The sequence below is a fragment of the Abramis brama genome (genome assembly GCF_963993115.1).
Source record: "Abramis brama genome assembly, chromosome: 25".
NCBI lineage: Eukaryota > Metazoa > Chordata > Actinopteri > Cypriniformes > Leuciscidae > Abramis > Abramis brama.
Window position 1 is genome coordinate 3066687 of NC_139987.1, and position 19413 is coordinate 3086099.

The 19413-nt window shown below is 36.6% G+C and overlaps 1 protein-coding gene across 1 annotated transcript in view; it reads left to right on the plus strand.

The window, feature by feature from the left end:
- Positions 1-371: 371 nt before the first annotated feature.
- The window catches only part of plppr1 (phospholipid phosphatase related 1), a 77066-nt gene continuing 58024 nt past the window's right edge, over positions 372-19413 (plus strand). The window contains exon 1 of the mRNA XM_084103762.1: positions 372-603. The gene's annotated coding sequence lies outside the window, so the exon portion shown is untranslated. The remainder of the gene's footprint in view (positions 604-19413) is intronic.

A 19413-nucleotide genomic window follows, 5' to 3' on the forward strand; every position in this document is an offset into this window, starting at 1 on the left:
TATGATAGGCTATTGCATTTCTGTCAACAGATCCTCCTAAATAAAATACACAGTACACCTTTAACAGTTCTCAAAAATGACTCGGAATCGATTATTTGAGCCAGTTCACTAAAACCGTCCGAACGAACCGATTCAATTTTAAATGAATCGAATTCCCACCCAGAATTTCCCTTTTCTACAACTGCTACTGCTAAGCTTCTGAGTATTATTTACATCACGCTGATAACCCTACTGGACGAGCGTCGCTTTGCGTCATAAATATTCATGAGGCAGGACTGGCACATTCGGGCTCCCGGGCGGCCCCGCCTCCCACTATTCTCAGCGTCTCTCTCTCTCTCTCTCTCTCTCTCTCTCTCTCTCTCTCTCTCTCTCTCTGTGTGTGTGTGTGTATGTATATATGTGTGTGTGTGTGTGTGTGTGTGTGTGTGTGTGAACTCCTTGAGCATTCACGATCGCCTCTAATCACTGATCTCCAATCAAACACCAAACCCAGCTTCGCAGAAACGCGGCAGAAACACACAGATAATGGAATATCCGTTTTCCGAATCTATGGCAAAAGAACACTGATGGATTAATTGGGGAATAATATACACCCATCGCACGGTAAGTTGTTTGAGGAGGTCGGAGGGGTGAAATGATGAAGCATGTGGTAGTTGTTGCGACCTGCTATTGTCTCGTGCGTCCACTGATATTTTGTGTCCGTTTTACATTTGTTGGCAAGGAAACGGCGAGATTTCTTAAACCTCCTTTTATTTGGATATCCAAAATAAATACGAATAAAAATGCGGCAATGGTGTGTAATAGTAAATCATGTAGAACTTGGGTTGTTCGGACACCTAGTGAAAGCTACATGCTGGAAACAAGTGATCTTCTCATACGTTCTTGAGCTTCATCTTCATGATGATTGACACTTGTCCTCATGGCATGATGCATCAGCTATGTAGAATTCGCGTTTAAAATGCCCTACTAGGGAAGTTTCAAAGATTTTGTGCTTTGGCAAACGAAATAAGTGATATGAAGACTTATAACGCGCTTTGTATTTGATGTTTAGATGCATTTGACATGGTTTATCTGGTTTGTCATCTGGGGTGTCAGTAATGCTGGCCACAGATGGCTCCACATAAGCCTTTGGGTTCAGCTCATCGGAAAATGCACTCAATCAGATACATGTTTTGGACAGAACAGCATAATTTAGTGATTTGTGTATTGATTCAGGGTCTCCTGCAGAATTTTTGGGATCTTACTGCATGCAAAGAACAGAATGCAGGACTGTAGTATATTCTGAAGACATGAAGTGGTCACATGATGGGGGAACCCTCACATACTCACCTCGCTTACTCACACACTTAGTGGGCAACACATTGCATTGCATGTTTAAAGGATGGTCTCTGGTTGCTGTGGTCCCAAATTAGGGGTATGGAACTTGAAAATGCATGAAATTAAAAGTGATTACATGTATTTTGTGTGGAGTCAGCTTGACTCTCGCTACCTAATACTGGATTATTAAATTGATACAAATAAGGTGTGTTTATTGGATTGGTAAAATATTGGTGTTTTTGAATTCAGTTTGGGCATCTGAATGAAGTCTCAGTTCACTGATTTTTTTTTTTTTTTACAAAATTAATCTTGTGCATGGGTCCCACATGAATGAATTAAACAAACATAATTTGTTAATGTAACTTCAACATCATGGAATTAAGTTATTTTAAGTGACCCAATTAAGTAATTTATGATTTCACAAAGCTCCCTGACATGATTCAGGATTTTAGGCATTTGATTTTATATATTTTAGTGTCACACAACTAAATATATAAGACTATATTAGCTAGTTAACAAACTATTAGCTAGAAATAGCACATTAGCATCTTAAATGCTAATCAATAAATACTCCTTCAGCAAAACAGTTAAGAAACTAGTAGTATCAGTCCACAGCATACGCAAATGCTCCAATCTTCTCCACAGTGGTAAGTGTAATTTAAATGGTTCTAATAATTCCAACATAATTGAACATTAATACACATCATCAAGTCTTCCCTTTTTCTCATCTTGCTCAAAAACACATAAAATAACACTTCATTTCAACATTTACTCTCTCTTGATTCAGCCATATTCAAAGCAAGCTGGGAACTAACAAGCACCACCCAATTTCAGTTAATGCAACAAAAATCATTCATGTAATCCCAACACAAACGGATTAAGTAAACTTAAATTTGACATATATTTAAGTGGATTGAACACAATTAAATAAAGTTAGGACAAAATGTATTACAATTGTGTTGCTTTAGCTCATTTTAACAGCAATTTGAACAAGCAGCAAAAATCTTTTTTCAGTGTTGGTTATTCAACTAAATTTGTTTGACTTTTTTGTGACATGGTAAGATTTTACTACTATTTGTACTTGCTGTACATGGGTGCCTTCAGGATTTCATCTGATGGGTGGACAGAGAGATGTATCAAAAGTTTAGAAAGAAATTAAATTATTATCCTATTGGTTTAGGTCAAATTAGTTTACTCTAGTATGTTTAACTTAACTTTTACATTTGTCAAACTAAATTTTCTTATGTTGGTCTAACGTGTAAACCAGCAGTTTCATTCATCATTATAGCCTACACAATGTATATAATGAACACATAAGAAAAGACTGGTGTCAGTACTGACTTCAGAATTGATTACTGAGTGCCCACAGCCTGAGCACAAGCGTTCAAGCATTCAAAAAAGTTACAAACTCCTTTAAATGTCCAACATAACTGACCATTAGGGTTGGGAATCGAAAATCAATTCCAATTCTGGAATCGGATACACACAAAATGGTCAAAATATCCTCGTAAACCCAGTCGGCTTTGTCTTAAGGGAACGTAAACAGAAAACGCATGTGTAACAGTGTATTGGATCCTGCATGAGGTCTAAGGGTGAGTTCACACTTGGCAGGTTTGGTTTGGTTAAAACAAGCTCTTGTGTGTTTGCTCTGTTAGTGCGGTTCTTTTGAATTAGTATAAATGCTGCCATCCGACGTTGAACCCTGGTGCGCACCAAACAAAAGCGGACAGAGACCCCTGAAACGATAGGTCTCGGTCAGGGTCGCGGGAAGTCGGGGTGTTGGGGGTGCAGCAGCATTTTTAACATTTAGCAATTTATTTGTAATAAACACATTAAGTGGGCTATTAAAAAAAGTGTTATTTATATGTTAAATTATGTTTTTTAAAACATACACGCAAAGTCTGACATCATATTGTGACTGTTGCAGTGTGCATAGAAAGAATTTGTCAGCTGTACTCCTGAGCGCAAGTCCACCTTGGGTGTTGTGTAAGGTAGGCACTATAGGCAGGTTTTTGTGTTCATTTCTATTCCCTGTCGCTGTGCTGGCTCTTTGATTGTATGTGACAGTCTAAACCGATACAATAACCCTCAACCCTCAATAACCCTTTTATTTAAAGACTTAATTTATGTCCCATTGCATTACGATTGAAAGCAGTATAAATAAGGCTAAAAATGTGTGTATGCTGTTTAAACGAGTGTTCTCACTGATACACTTGTTGCAGAGTTTTGATGAGTTTTATAGACTTGATATTGTTTCTTATTCAAAAGTGGTGAACCCCACAATGTCCCAACCTAAAACATCTTCCCGTAACCCTGGTCTCAGTTCTCTTCCAACTCTGGTGCGGTTCGACTGAAATATGAACGTAACACAGACCAAAGACATCTAAATGAACCAAAAACAGGACATGATGTCACCAGATGCAACCCTAAAAAAGGCAGAATGCTGAAGCGTAACGATGTTGCCCATCGCTTGCTGCGGTAGTCAGTGTTCCTGGTGTTCAGCCGCAACACTGGTACATCACTTGCCCACCGCAGCATCACCCTCCACCCACCGTTGTTTAAAAAAAAAAAATAATAATAAATAAATAAATAAATATATATATATATATAGTAATAAAAATTGTTTAGTTAGAGTACATACAATTAAAAACTGAACACATCTGCTCAATTCAGCATGAGCCGAACAAGAGTTGCAGCACAGATCAGCAGCAGGATTCAGAGTTCACCTCACTTCACCCATTTCACCTCACTCTCGACTGACAAGACGATGGCGGAAGATTTGGTTTCGAAGCGAAATGTAAAAGCTCCTATTTAAGCGAGTTTATCATTGTTCTGATTTGTTGTTTTTCATCACGAATAATAATGAACCCACCATTCAAGCAAGTGCTGTGCCCGAATTGCCGCTAATTTAAAAGCGAAAGTAAAATGCGCATGGTCATTCATAACGGTGCGTGTCCACTGGCACGGATCACAGCGAGCATTTTCAGTTTATCCCTTTGGAAGTTGAGCTTCTGGTGTGACCGGTGTTGTCACAAACCAGGACTAAATGTATAATTTTTATTTTTTGATCCGGACCAAGAGAACCGAACTAAAAGTGTGAACACACCGTTAAAGTGACAGCAGCCTAATAAACCTATTGCCACCTGTGTCATTAAAGTTAATCAAAATACAAAAGAAAAAGAAAAAAATCACTCCTTGATCTTGACTGAATAACTTTGTAACTTTAAAAAGCATTCATCTATTTTATTTATAAAAATTAAACTATGCAGTGTTATTTTACATTTGATTTCAATTTCTGAACTTTGTTCAGTTGTATTTATTTGTGATATTTCTAATTTGCTTAGCCTATTTGTTCTTATTGTATACTGACTGTTTACTTGCCTTTTAATATTGTTTGAAATGTATAATAGTCTAGTTTATTGGTTGGTTGTTCTTTAGGCTGCTGATTTTTGTTCATGGTATTCAGCTGCAGTGTTGCTTTGCAAAAAGACTAGGAAACAAATATGTTTGGTTATCTAAAATTGGAATTGAAACTGGGAATCGATAAGCAGAATCAGAATCACAGTGCGTACAGACGTATTTAATTATACTTAATATTTATTTATTTACCGCTCATATATTAAATATGTTTTTGAGCTTTTTGGAGCAAAAAGTCTACCGTTGTCTGTGATTTTTGCTAAGTAGGACATCTTCTGTCATTCCTTCAATTCTCTCAAATCACAGGGAAATGATAATGTTGTTGAAGCCACATCGCCAACCCTAACCCTAAAATCTGATTGGTTGATAGGAATTTCTGGACAAACAAGGATGTTGATGAGCATAGCCTGTCTAGGACAAGGAAAAGCCTACAGAGGGATTCATTTAGTAACATCTGTACATGTGCGGAGAACACATGGCTGATAGACGGATTCAGACTGCCTGCGCTATCAAAGAGGAGATAGTTCCTGCTCCTGGATTATTCATGGCAGTTGTGAAGAAATGTCACAATTTTCTGTGATAAGAGAACTTACAAATATGATTTATATTGGTATGTATCTGCTTTTTTCCCCGAGAGGCAGTTAAAGCTGCTGTGTGTGATTCCAAACATTGCTCTGTTTGTTTGAGCATCCTGACATGTTCAATTTTGGCTCATCCGATGGTGGTAGTTTGAGTCGGGACAAACCGTTTGTTGAACAATGGAAGAATGTTTTCTTGTTTGATGTTTCAGAAATTTTATTTATGATGTGATTGAACGTAGTCACCACCTTCAAACAACTACAGAACTTATTAATATTGTCCAAGTAATTGTATCTAATTTATAAGTTCATACGATGTGACGTTAGAGTGTTTTCCAGAGCCGTAGAAAAAACCTGGGAATTTAAAAATGGAAAAAGTCACAAAATTCATAATACACTACAGTTCAAAGGTCTGGGGTCGTACTGTTTTCTATTTTAATGTTTGAAACTATAATTTATTCCTGTGATCAAAGCTGAATTTTCAGCATCATTACTCCAGTCTTCAGTGTCACATGATCCTTCAGAAATCATTCTAATATGATGATTTGATGCTCGAGATAAGTTGTGCTGCTTCATATTTCTGTGGACAATTTTTCCAGGATTCTTTGATGATTAGAAAGTTCAAAAGAACAGCATTATATTTCTGTCACGTTTAATCAATATAATGCATCTTTGCTGAATAAAAGGACAAAAAAAAAAAAAAAACCTTACTGACGCCACACTTTCGACCGATATTGTGTGTACAGAATACATATATACTTTGTTTCTTCGGACTGTATATAGACTATTGCGTGGACACTGCAAAACAGCACAAAAATGCAGCAAATATCATGTCATTTGTTCAGTCAAAAAGAAAAGAAAATATTGGGACTGCCTAAACCTCTTTCCTGAAGATCTGATGGTTTAGCAAATGTGAAGCGCCACACATGATGAATGCTAACTTCAGTGGGAACATCTGTGAGACTGAGACGCGTGCTGTGTTTGAGCACATTGTGTTTGACAAGGGCTTATTTGTAGATTTTCATTTGGAAAGTGTCCTGGCAGGGTATGAGCAACATGAATATATAGACATCTACTTGATTGTTTAGTTGTAAAAGCACTATTTAATTGAAACTGCTAAGAACTGTGCCAGGTCAGATATCCGTCAGATGTGAAGTCGGCTGGAATGGAGAGAACGGGAAGATGAAGAATACTGAGATCCGCTGTGACCCTTTCCATTCTTCTGAAGTTTCTTTCTGAAACTCTGTCCAAGTGCTGTGGTTAATTCTCTAATCGGAAATGCCTCAGTCAAGATTTTAATTACCCAGCAGTTGAAATGCGAAGGAGAATCACGGTTTCCCCGTAGAACAACTGCGGACTTTCCTGTATGCAAGTAATGGATTTTCTCCGTCTGTTAATTGCTGGTGGATTGGAAAAAGGATATAGCGCAGAGCTCTTGAAGTGTTTGAAGAGAGAATTATCCACGCGAGACGCTTTGGATTTATGTTTTAGTTCCAGAGAACACATTTAAACTGAACTCTGCTTGACTGCGCTTCATTTGCTCATTTCTGTGCTGGCGTTTTTAAAACGGATTAGATGAATACTTAACCCTTCAGAGTTAAAAACATAATTTATTGTCACAGTTAATATACAGCATGTCAGAGCGCTGCTGTACATGCTAACACTAGTTTGTTATGTTTTCTCCTGAAAATGTGAGTGGCGTTTCCCATTCAAAGCTTTCTAGGGAGTTGTGGGTGGTTATTTGGTGTTCTGTGTGGTTCATAATGGTCACTAGGGTGTTGCTTACAGCATTAGCATTATCGTTCTGCTTTCTAGGGTCCTAGGCTCTTGACCAAATTTCCATATACCTAGTAGGGCTGCATGCCATTTTAAAAAAAAACTGACATTGCGATATTTTGTTTTTCTGTAGCTATATTTCAATATGAAAATACTGGAATAGAGTTGGATAGAATTATCCACAATATAATAATTGCAGTGATTTTGTTGGGAAGCTAATATATATATATATATATATATATATATATATATATATATATATATATATTTATATTTATATTTATATTTATATTTATATTTATATTATATTATTATTATTATTATTATTATTATATTTTTTTTTAATGAAAAACTTTGGGTGTTCACACTTTTGGCTGATTCTTTACAAGAACCAGCTCAAACCCCTTTTAGTTACTATAAAGTGAACTGAGTCAAATACTTTAGATATACAGATGGTGCACTCGTATTACTTTTAATGGAAGTACAACGTGCAATATTGTAGAACTGTGAAGTTACAATACCAGTATTTACAGCTTTTCTCTTTTTTTTTTTTTTTTTTTAATGTTAAAACCATCCAGTTTTTATTTTATTTTTTTAAGTCTGAATTTTTTTTGTCGGTTGACTTGATTGAGTTGACCAATGAAATCATCTGCGGGGTGGGTTTGCGTATGAACAAGAAATGTTCATTAGAATTTATTCCATTCTGAAAAATATTGATAAAATAGTTCAATGATACAATTGAATACAATTATTTGTATTCTATGTGAACATGCAACATCCAAGTGAAACGGATTATCGGAAGAAAAAAAAAAGTAGGGAGGGGGCTTGGTTGTTGATTGGTTGGATGGAGGGGGCTTGGTTGTTGATTGGTTGGATGCAGATTGCTGTGAGAAAGGGGCGGAGTTTATGTGGACGAAATGATGGAGAAGTCCACCATAAGTCACCAGAGAGAAGTCTGTCGTTTCACCAGAAGTTACAGTTATGACATTTTGATTAAACATTAGGGGGTAAAAAAAAGTAAAAAAAAACAATATGATGGATGAATCGTTCACAATAAGATCATTAAGGCCGCATTTACACTGCAGGTCTTGATGCCCAAATCCATTTGTTGACTCTGATTTTTTTTATTTTTTTTTTATGACCAGCTGTAGTCATCTTCTTTCAAAAGTGACCCATATCCAGGGCCAGATCAGAGGCCTTTGGGCTCTTAAGGGGCCCTTTATCCATAGAACTATTATCTACATTCACTCAATATTCTTAATCACAAATCGCAAGTTATCAGCCTTTATTTTGCAGGAATAAATGCCATTAACAAAACATCCGGACCAATGAAGATTGTGTATTGTGCATCTTTTAGCAAAAATTGTCTTTCTGTGGCTTAATGAATTAAGTTATGCTTCTTATAGAGAGATAATAATATAGATTGTGCTTTTTCTTTCCGTTTGTTCTGTCTCAATTTCCAAACACAGAACTTATCGACGCCACTTCTTGAAATGAACTATTGCATGTTTTGTGATTAGATGTGGACTGTTATCTTGAACTGAACGTGACGTGTCCGGTGTGCGATACCTGTGAGTTGCTAGACGGAGTGCGTCTTGACACTTCTCTGGACACATGCATTCAAAGCAAAGCGATAAAGCGTCATTTTAAAGAGACCGTCAACTCATTATAAAATGTGGTTATAATTTTTTTCCGGCGTCACTATGCATTAATGCGGCCCTGCCCATATCTGATATCTGCATGTACACAATACACTTTTCAGACTTTTACCTTCTGGAAGGCGTTACAGTCTGGTTAAAACAAGAACTACGAAATAGCTTTTTTCCAGTAGCTATAAAGACTTTAAAAACTATTTGATTTTATAGGTTACCTCTGTTCTTCTCTCTTGTGTATTATTGTAACTAAGTGTAAAATTAAGATTTAACAATCTTTGTTGTTGTTTTATAAAGCATTGTATTTGGTACCTGCAATTCTTATAACACACTGCGTATACGTGTTGGACGCCTTATACCAGTAAAACAACCCATGGTAGTCATTGTAGCCAATCAGAGACAGAGATGTTGAGCGCGTGAAGATGATGGCCAATCAGAGACGTATGTTGAGTGCGTGAAGACGATGGCCAATCAGAGACAGATGTTGAGCGCATGAAGATGATGGCCAATCAGAGACGGATGTTGAGCGCGTGAAGACGATGGCCAATCAGAGACAGAGATGCTGAGCGCGTGAAGACGATGGCCAATCAGAGACAAAGATGTTGAGCGTGTGAACACGATGGCCAATCAGAGACAGAGATGTTGAGCGTGTGAACACGATGGCCAATCAGAGACAGAGATGTTGAGCGCGTGAAGACGATGGCCAATCAGAGACATATATTGAGTGCGTGAGGACGATGGCCAGTCAGATACATATGATGAGCGCGTGAAGACGATGGCCAGTCAGAGACAGATGTTGAGTGTGTGAACACGATGGCCAATCAGAGACAGAGATGTTGAGCGCGTGAAGACGATGGCCAATCAGAGTCATATGTTGAGTGTGTGAAGACAATGGCCAGTCAGAAACCGATGTTGAGGGTGTGAACACGATGGCCAATCAGAGACAGAGATGTTGAGCGCGTGAAAACGATGGCCAATCAGAGTCATATGATGAGCGCGTGAAGACGATGGCCAATCAGAGTCATATGTTGAGTGCGTGAAGACGATGGCCAGTCAGATACATATGATGAGCGCGTGAAGACGATGGCCAGTCAGAGACAGATGTTGAGCGTGTGAACACGATGGCCAATCAGAGACAGATGTTGAGCGCGTGAAGACGATGGCCAATCAGAGTCATATGTTGAGTGCGTGAAGACGATGGCCAATCAGAGTCATATGTTGAGTGCGTGAAGACGATGGCCAGTCAGAGACAGATGTTGAGTGTGTGAACACGATGGCCAATCAGAGACAGAGATGTTGAGCGCATGAAGACGATGGCCAATCAGAGACAGAGATGTTGAGCGCGTGAAGACGATGGCCAATCAGAAACAGATGTTGAGGGTGTGAACACGATGGCCAATCAGAGACAGAGATGTTGAGCGCGTGAAGACGATGGCCAATCAGAGACAGAGATGTTGAGCGCGTGAAGACGATGGCCAATCAGAGTCATATGTTGAGTGCGTGAAGACGATGGCCAGTCAGAGACAGATGTTGAGTGTGTGAACACGATGGCCAATCAGAGACAGAGATGTTGAGCGCATGAAGACGATGGCCAATCAGAGTCATATGATGAGCGCGTGAAGACGATGGCCAGTCAGAAACAGATGTTGAGGGTGTGAACACGATGGCCAATCAGAGACAGAGATGTTGAGTGCGTGAAGACGATGCCCAATCAGAGACATGTTGAGCACGTGAGGACGATGGCCAATCAGAGGGGTTTATGAATTCGTTCAACAGCACTCAAAATGCTAGAGGGAAATCCTGGTATCGTCACATTTTTTAAATTTCAGTACTGACTTGTACCAAAGTAGGTACAGTACTTTTGACAACACTAAAGAGTTGACGTCATTTGCCGCTATCGCTTTTCAATGACGTATTATCCGACTTGCATTGACAAGGATATCTGATCTGTCTGCTTACATGGCAGACAAAAATGCACATATCTGATTTATATCATATTTATTTCCTCATAGGAATGAGTCCTGAAACCATTCTGAGAATATCGGAATCCATGTGCTTTTTTTCCTGCTCACACGTTCGTGGGTCATATCCCATCTGTGCCATATGGGAGGAAAAATCAGAATTGGGTCACTTGAACCATATAATGTAAATGTGGCCTAAGATGCATTTAGAAAATGGAGTAATTTCCATTTAATGCCGACTTAAAGCTTAGAGTATCGAGACGTTAGCTTTGCAACATGCTAACACTTGTATCTTTGTTGAAATCAATAGCATCTAACGCACATGAGGAGCACTAATTGAGTTTTTCTAAAGAGTTTGTGCCTTTGAAGAGCGCTCAGTTCAGCTGTGGACAGGAGGCAGCTTTCTATGTTTTGCAGTCTGTGTCTACCAGTTGATGCTTCTTCATTTATCTGAGCTGGGCCTCATGAACCCCCAGTCCATTAGTGGCTTCTGACTGGTATCACATTACACTGATGGCAGTCAGAGAGACGATGTGCTGCTGGAGAAATGTCACAGTTTGTCCCTCGGGACAGTGCTTGGATCACAGGCTCAGATACAGTATACATGAGCTGGACAGATGCTGTGTTGGCTGGGATGGACACAGCCAGAGGACAATATCTGACATCAACATAGTTCTGGAGGATTTCCTACACATTCATGCAGATGTCTTGCAAACAGCTAGTTTGTCTTATATGGTATTTATGCATGCGGCATCTCATTTTGCTTTTCCTAAAGGATAAAATAAAACAAGCTAGCTATTTTTATCCCTTTTTTTGAGCACATAATCAAAGGAGATCAAAGTAGCCTGTTTTAAGTATAAGTAGGGGTGTTTGCTAAGGCAAGCATTACTATTAATATTGTTCATATGTTCAGTTATTGCATTGGTGATAATAATACAGGGCGAGCACATTAAAATATTTTAAGGGGCATAATGAAAATGTATTAGAATACAAAAAATTTAAAATTTAGGATTTAAAATATTTATACACACACTATCTTGCCGATACTAGTAAAATCTTTGTATTGAATAATGTGTTAAATAATGTTCTTAGTCTCAGCCCAAACAGAAGCTACAGTTTACTTTGAATTAAATGCCTGATATGGTTTATTGAGCCACCAAAATACCAATAATAACCAGGAGAAAAAAAAAAATTATGCATAATGAATGACTTTTAATTATAAACAAACCCGAAATAAATTTGAAATGTCTATGCTTTACAAAAAAAAAAAAAAAAAATATTTTTTTTATAAAAATGAAATGCAGCGCACTCTTGCAATCATCTGCTATATATTACAATATTAACGCCATAAAGTAAACATTGTCATCAACAGCAGATCATAAGCACTTTCTTGGCATCCTTTTAAAGTTTAATATTCAAATTAGTCTGTATTGCAATTCCTGATTAAGACCTCTTAAAATAATAAAGAAGATTGTTATTCCACTTAAGATATATTTAAGACTTTTTAGGACCTTAAAGAAAAAAATATTTTATGAAATTTAAGTACCAACAGAATCTTTTTTTATTCTCACTTTTTATTCTCATCTTACAGTTTGCATACATCTATATTCCCAAATAAATATAAAATATAGAAAGTTTTTTTCACTTTCAATAATGCAACAGTAGCCTAATATTTTTCCAATAAAACATGCTTTATTAAAACACTTAACCCTTTCACGCATAGTGGTCACTACAGTGGACAGCTATTAAAAAAGCATTTTCTTGAATTTGCACAGGATTTTATGGCAAAGTTGCACATCAGCCCCTTCGTTGGACCCTGGTGCATCATCTTATAAATTGCAACCAAGTGGCAAGCCTTTGTGTTTCGATTTTTCCCCCTCCAAACCAAGATGGCCAAGGGTCAGTCAGACATGCCAAGTTGCTCCGGAATATCCACCCATTCCTTCTATCCTAGGAGACTCTTGTAGGTAAAAAAAATATTGCAGCATCAAGCAATATCTAATGAGTCATATCACAGTAAAATTTTCCAAGTTTTGACTTTAGATTGAGAGAAAACTCTGATTAATCACGTCCACTGTAGTGGACGTCATGCATCAATTGCTATATTTCAGCTACAATTCATAATTATAATGTGAATATTGTTTTTGAAATTTAAAACTTAAAAACTTAATCTGCAGTGACTTTTTTTACTGTAAATAAATGTACTTGTATTATTAGAATGTAATTTTCATTGACATTGAAAAAAGTCATGTGATTACGTAATGCATGTTACTTGTAATGCGTTTTTTTACTCATGCATTACGTAATCAATTACTTTTTGATGTTATGAGTAAAAAAACGCATTACAAGTAACATGCATTACGTAATCAATTACTTTTTGATGTTATGAGTAAAAAAACGCATTACAAGTAACATGCATTACGTAATCAGATTACTTTTTGATGTTGTTACTTGTAATGCGTTTCCTTACTCATAACATCAAAAAGTAATCTGATTATGTAATGTGCGTTATTGTAATGCGTTTCTTTACTCATAACATCACAAAGTAATCTGATTACGTAATGCATGTTACTTGTAATGTGTTTTTTTTACTCGTTACATCAAAAAGTAATCTGATTATGTAATGCATGTTACTTGTAATGCGTTTCCTTACTCATAACATCAAAAAGTAATCTGATTATGTAATGTGCGTTATTGTAATGCGTTTCTTTACTCATAACATCAAAAAGTAATCTGATTAGGTAGTGCACATTACTTGTAGTTAATTACTTGTTAGATCAAAAAGTAATCTGATTAGGTAATGCATGTTACTTGTAACACATTACTTTACTTGTAACATCAAAAAAGTAATCTGAATGCGTTATGCATGTTACTTGTAATGCTTACCCCCAACACTGATAATTTCAGATGGATTGAAAAAAACGTATCGCTAGGTTTTATCAGAGGAGGGCTATGATAGAAATGTGCATGTCCATCTTGAACATAATCAGAATTATCAGCTAATAAGGGTAAATCTCCATACTCTGGTGCACTGGAGAGAGCATCTGAGTGGTTTCCACAGTTGTACCTTGACAGGCTGTAGAAAATTCTGATGGAATCACGTCCTCATGTTCTGATATCAAAGATATGCGAAGTGCAACTTGTATGAAGTTGTATGAAGCCTTTGCAATATTTTGCATTTATATTTTTTGTATATATTTTATAGTTTTCACATGATTTGATATAATTGCATTGATTATTTTGTTAAATTCACATAGCCTACTTTATCTGTTTGATTATTGTCTTATATTTAATATAGTATATCTTAAGTTTAAACCATAACCGCATGCTGTCCACTCAAGTGGACATCTGAAGATATCTTTGAAAAATTTGTAAAAAAATAAAATAAAAATCAATTCTTGTTTTTCATGCCCTAAGAGCAATAAAAACACAAAAATCCTGACTGAGGTTATCATAATTCATGCATGAAAGGGTTAAATTAGCTCATGTCTCAGCATATATTAAATTGTTTGTTAATATTACTTAACATTACTTAAGACAATAAATTACTTTAAAATTACTCAAATTTAACATAAATGCCTTTTTCATTATACAGATATGAGTTTAGTAAACTTATAATTCTGTGAACGAAACCAAGGCTTTAATGGCATCCCCAGTATATTTAAATTTTTTTTGGAGTTAAATTTATGGGATATAATACCGCTAAGATGACAATTGATGCACTTGATTAGGATAATATGATTATTTAAAATATTTCATATAAGAAAGATGTTTGTATATTACTGACATTTTGATTTTTTTCCCCCACATGTGAATGTATAATTTCAATATACACTAAATATTTGTAAGTCTGGTCACAGTCTTTTTGACAACATTTAAAAATCATATACTATTAGTGGCAGAGTAATAATACTATTATTAGGCAATAGTAATAATACTATTAATCATATACTATTATACTATTCCCCACCATTTTACAAACACACACACAAAAAAAAAAAAAAAAAATCACCCCCTGTTAAACATTTAAATAGTTGAGTATTAGCATAATACTAATACTCAACTATTTAAATGTTTAACAGGGGGTGATTTTTTTTTTTTTTTTTGTGTGTGTGTTTGTAAAATGGTGTGTTATGTTAAAAGGGGCATATAATACCCCTTTTTACAATATGCGATATAAGTCTCAGGTGACCCCAGAATGTGTCTGTGAAGTTTCAGCTCAAAATACCCCACAGTTTATTATACCCTGTTGTAAATGCCCATTTTTGAGTGGAAGGGAAAACATGCTGTTGCATGTATCTTTAAATGCAAATGAGCTGCTGCTCGCCAACCCGCTTTCCAGAAGAGGGCGGAGCCTGTACTGCTCTTGCCTCGCATACTGTGCCAAAAAATAAAACATATGTTTGGTTTTGATTATCATCTCTATCGCGATCACGCTCACGTGACATTGCAGTTCTTCATCATCATCATCATGAAAGTTTATTATTTGCATGCGTTTTAGTCCGCACAGAGAGCTGGATGTCAGATGGAGCGTCCCTTGAGTATTAAACGAAAAGTTCTCTTTCACATCTTATTGCACATAAACTGTCAAATACACACAAGGATATGTCAAAAACACACAAAGTTCACATAAACACAGGCGGCTATGTTTGTGAATGTAAACAGCAAGTAAAGAAATCGCATGTGTATATTAGATCTGTGTATTAAAGTGAAAGCAGCGTAATATACAGTACCTACTGCTATATATGCTGTTAATATGAATCAAACAACAAAAGAAAAACAGAAAATCACTCACTGCTCTTGACTGAATAACTTTAGTAGCTTTAATAAGAATATATTTCTTCGGTGAATACTGCTGTTAAATGCTCTGGCGAGGAGATAAACATGGACTGTGTTCAGCTCACTGAGGGCGGGGTCTGTGCTAATAGGGTGGAGTGTCAGCAGTGGTGGGCGTGGCCTAAGCATGTGTGACATCACAAAAACTATAATCTGCAAACGGCTTGTTCTGAGACACTGCTTATGATTTATGTGGATTAAAAAAAGAGGAGTGAGTGGATTTTTATCATTATAGGATGGTTGTGTACACGGCTACACGCACTACAGCAGGGTTTCTCAAACTCGGTCCTGGAGGGCCACTGTCCTGCAGTGATCAACCCTTTAGCTCCAACCCTGATCAAACACACCTAGCTGTGAGTTTCTAGTGATCCTGAAGACACTGATTAGCTTGCTCAGGTGTGTTTGATCAGGGTTGGAGCTAAACTGTGCAGGACAGTGGCCCTCCAGGACCAAGTTTGAGAAACCCTGCACTACAGACACACATTTATGTTCAAACACCATGTAAAAGGGAATTTTGCATAATAGGTCCACTTTAATGTGTTGAGGAACTTATAGGCACCCCCCTCCAGCTCGTGATGCCATTAGCGACTGCCTTGTTCGCCTATGCCTAGAAACGGCCTGCTATACATGAGTGATGGCTCAAATTGTGTGGCTTGTTGAAGAGAGGGGTTCTGATGCTAATTCTAATGCTAAGCAGTTGGAATTATGGATGATAAAGCAGAAAAACTCATATACTTGGTCTGAAGGAAGGACCCCAAGCGATAGAGACTTGTGGGTGGACTCTTTCGACTTGGGCCGGTAAACAACAACCTAGCAATGCTCTAACATCCACCCACAATACCCTACAATAGCATCATTGCAACAAGTTTGGCACAGGCAAGTGCAAATCCTTCATACACATACAGTAGTAATGTGTGCAAGTGAAGAGGACCAAATGACCACAGATTTTGTGGGTCTAATGCAGGGAACTACACTGCGACCAAAATGGTCGCATATGCGACCTTTTGAAATGCCATTGCGACCCTAATTTTTAATGGGTCGCAAATGTATCACTGATTATTTTTGCACCTATGTTTTAGGCAATATGCTATGATTTACTATGAGCATTTTTTAAAACAGAAATGTGTATTTTAAGAATACGTTTTATAACTTGCTCTGAGCATTCAACACATCAAGTTGGCTTCAGCCCCGCGACCGTTACTTAGACGTACCATTGTATCAGTGCTGAGCTCTCTCTCTCTCAAAACACGGACGCGCGCACACAGAGCACACAATGAAAATTGACGGGCTATAGTTTAAATTTTGTTCTTGCTTGTTTTTGTTTTTTTTCTGTCAAAATGTCAGAAAGCATTTTGTATTATCCATCTGTGTTTTTAAAAATCGTTAAATGACGGGCGTTTTACTGTTAACATAGCCCTCGTTATATGTCGGATTCGTCTAACTTATAGCCTACTTGATATTATTTTTAGAATAAGTGATTCGTTATGCTATTATTGGACTCCTGTCTATTCATTGTCAACTGTTTTCTATAAATATGTTTGTATTGGCTTTTACAAACATAATTTATTCAGCTAATGCGTGTCCTGTTTAAAATGTAGCCTACAATGTTCAAATGCAAAGACAGCACGTCACAAATAGAAGCCCTTTTCCCTGTGGTATTTAGTATCATATTTGGATATTGGAATAATAAATTAAGTAGCCTATCTTAATTGTACACAATGTTCCTGTTTTTTTTTTTTTTTTTTACTGTTTTCTAGGGGTTTCTTAATTTTAGACAAGTTGACCAGCAATGCAATGCAATATAATGCATGTGTGTCCTATGTGTGACATATTTTGCAAACACTGGTAAAGGTGCCCAATATAAGTCATTTCTAAAGTAAAAAAATATCTCTTTATTTGATTATCAGTAAATTTGTTTTCTATACAGAGATATCGGTATCGGCCATAACAGCAATATTAATATCAGTTATTATCGGTATCGGCCACAATTTTCACATCGGTGCATAAGAGTTCAGGAGTCTGCCCATCTGTGCCAACCATAGCATGTTGAAATCCATTTTGCACTTTATTGTGCACTGTATTTTCTATTGCAGTAAATCTATCCCAACCAATGTTAAAGAAAACAAAAACAAGAAGGCATGTGGTTTAAAAGATGGCAAGTAAAATAAAAAGCACTTCTGTATGCAATACAGTTTCATTATTGTTCATTATTATCCAGAGCGGCTTACTATAAACAATTTGTGCGACCAAATCATGTTTTGCGCCAGTAACTGAAAAAGTTAGTAGCGCAAGTGCCACCAGTGGAAAAGGTTAGTGTAGTTCCCTGTAATGAATAAATATCTATAAAATGTATGAAATTAGTTATTCAAAAACTAACCTGCAGCATATAAATAGCTATTGACAAAAGTGGTTCTAGACTTGAGACTAACATATGTACTACATCCACCATGTTCTCCTTATCCTGTGACCTGCAGTACCAGCATCAGTTGCGTCACTTCACTGCCATTCACAAATCCCCTCCCGTGGCCTCATGGGATAGTACAGTGTCCATCAAATGCACACTTCACAATCTCAGTGGAAGTTTTTGTCTACTGTTTTTCGAATACTATGTTTTTGAACACACCAGTCTTTTGGCTTACTGTTTTCGATTAGTATTTTAATAGTTAGTATTTTTTTTCCTAAACACAGCATTGGGTCACAATCCATTTGGTTTTTAAACCTATGTTCCTAAAATTCTGTTACGTATAAATTTGTTCATGCAAACATGTCATAAATGCTGACAAAAGCCCTATTTTACTTTTCTTTTTTTTTTTTTTTTTTTAAAACAAATTCTATGTTTTCACACAGCAAAATCAGCAGTGCTAATTCAACACCTATAGAGTTAAATTCAACACTTTAAAAGTGTCTACATTGGTCCACACTAGATCGAGTTAAAACTACACTTTTCAAAGTGTTAAATATTTAACACTATGATAGAGTTGCAGCAACTCTCTAAATAGTTAACTTTTAACACTAGTCAACACTGGTTAGTGTTGAATTTACCCAACACCAGTGCGTAGTGTCAAAAATGAACACCAAATGTGTGTTTTTCTTTCAACACTACCGAGTTGTTGCCATATTAACACTACATAGGATGTAAAGTTTAACATAAAATGCAACTCTTGTAGAATTGATCTCTATTGATTTGTAATACTATTGGGAATCAATTTATACATTTCAGGAGTGTTAAATTTGACTCAAAATGAGTTTGTATTTATGAGATTTGCTTTTTGACTAAAGGAATCTTTTCAGAAATAAAAGCAAAGCATTTAACCTATTGATAACATTGAATGCACATCAAAACAATCCAGAAAGTTCAAATGTAACCTTAGTCTGGGATCATAGTAGAATTCTGTTCATTGTAAAGTTAAAAATAAAGGCAAAATGCAAACAGTTGTTTTAACAAACTAGTTTTTATTAACGAACAAGTCCCTTTACATCATACATCATAGGTTAACTTTTAAAATAAATGAAGGCAAAATATAGCCATTTCTGTCATCAGAATTATGTGAAAGCTGCTCATCAAATGGTCTATCTAAAACTTCAAGTCCTGTACATGTCAGTGAATGAAAGCCCTGTGTCAGTGAAGTTGAGTCAATACCTTCGACTTTGCAACAGTACAGCAACAACATTCAACAGATGAAAAACAGTTGCAGGATATGAGTGGATCAGTTGTGTCCAGTTCCTAACAGTAAAGTTCAGTGCATAGGTGTTTCACAGAGCAGGAAAGGCTGTGCAGATCCAACTTTCTCAAAATCCTGGAGTGCTGGTTCCCTAGACAACACAAAACCAGACCATTTACAATTAATACTATTTGTGTTTTATAAATACAGCAAG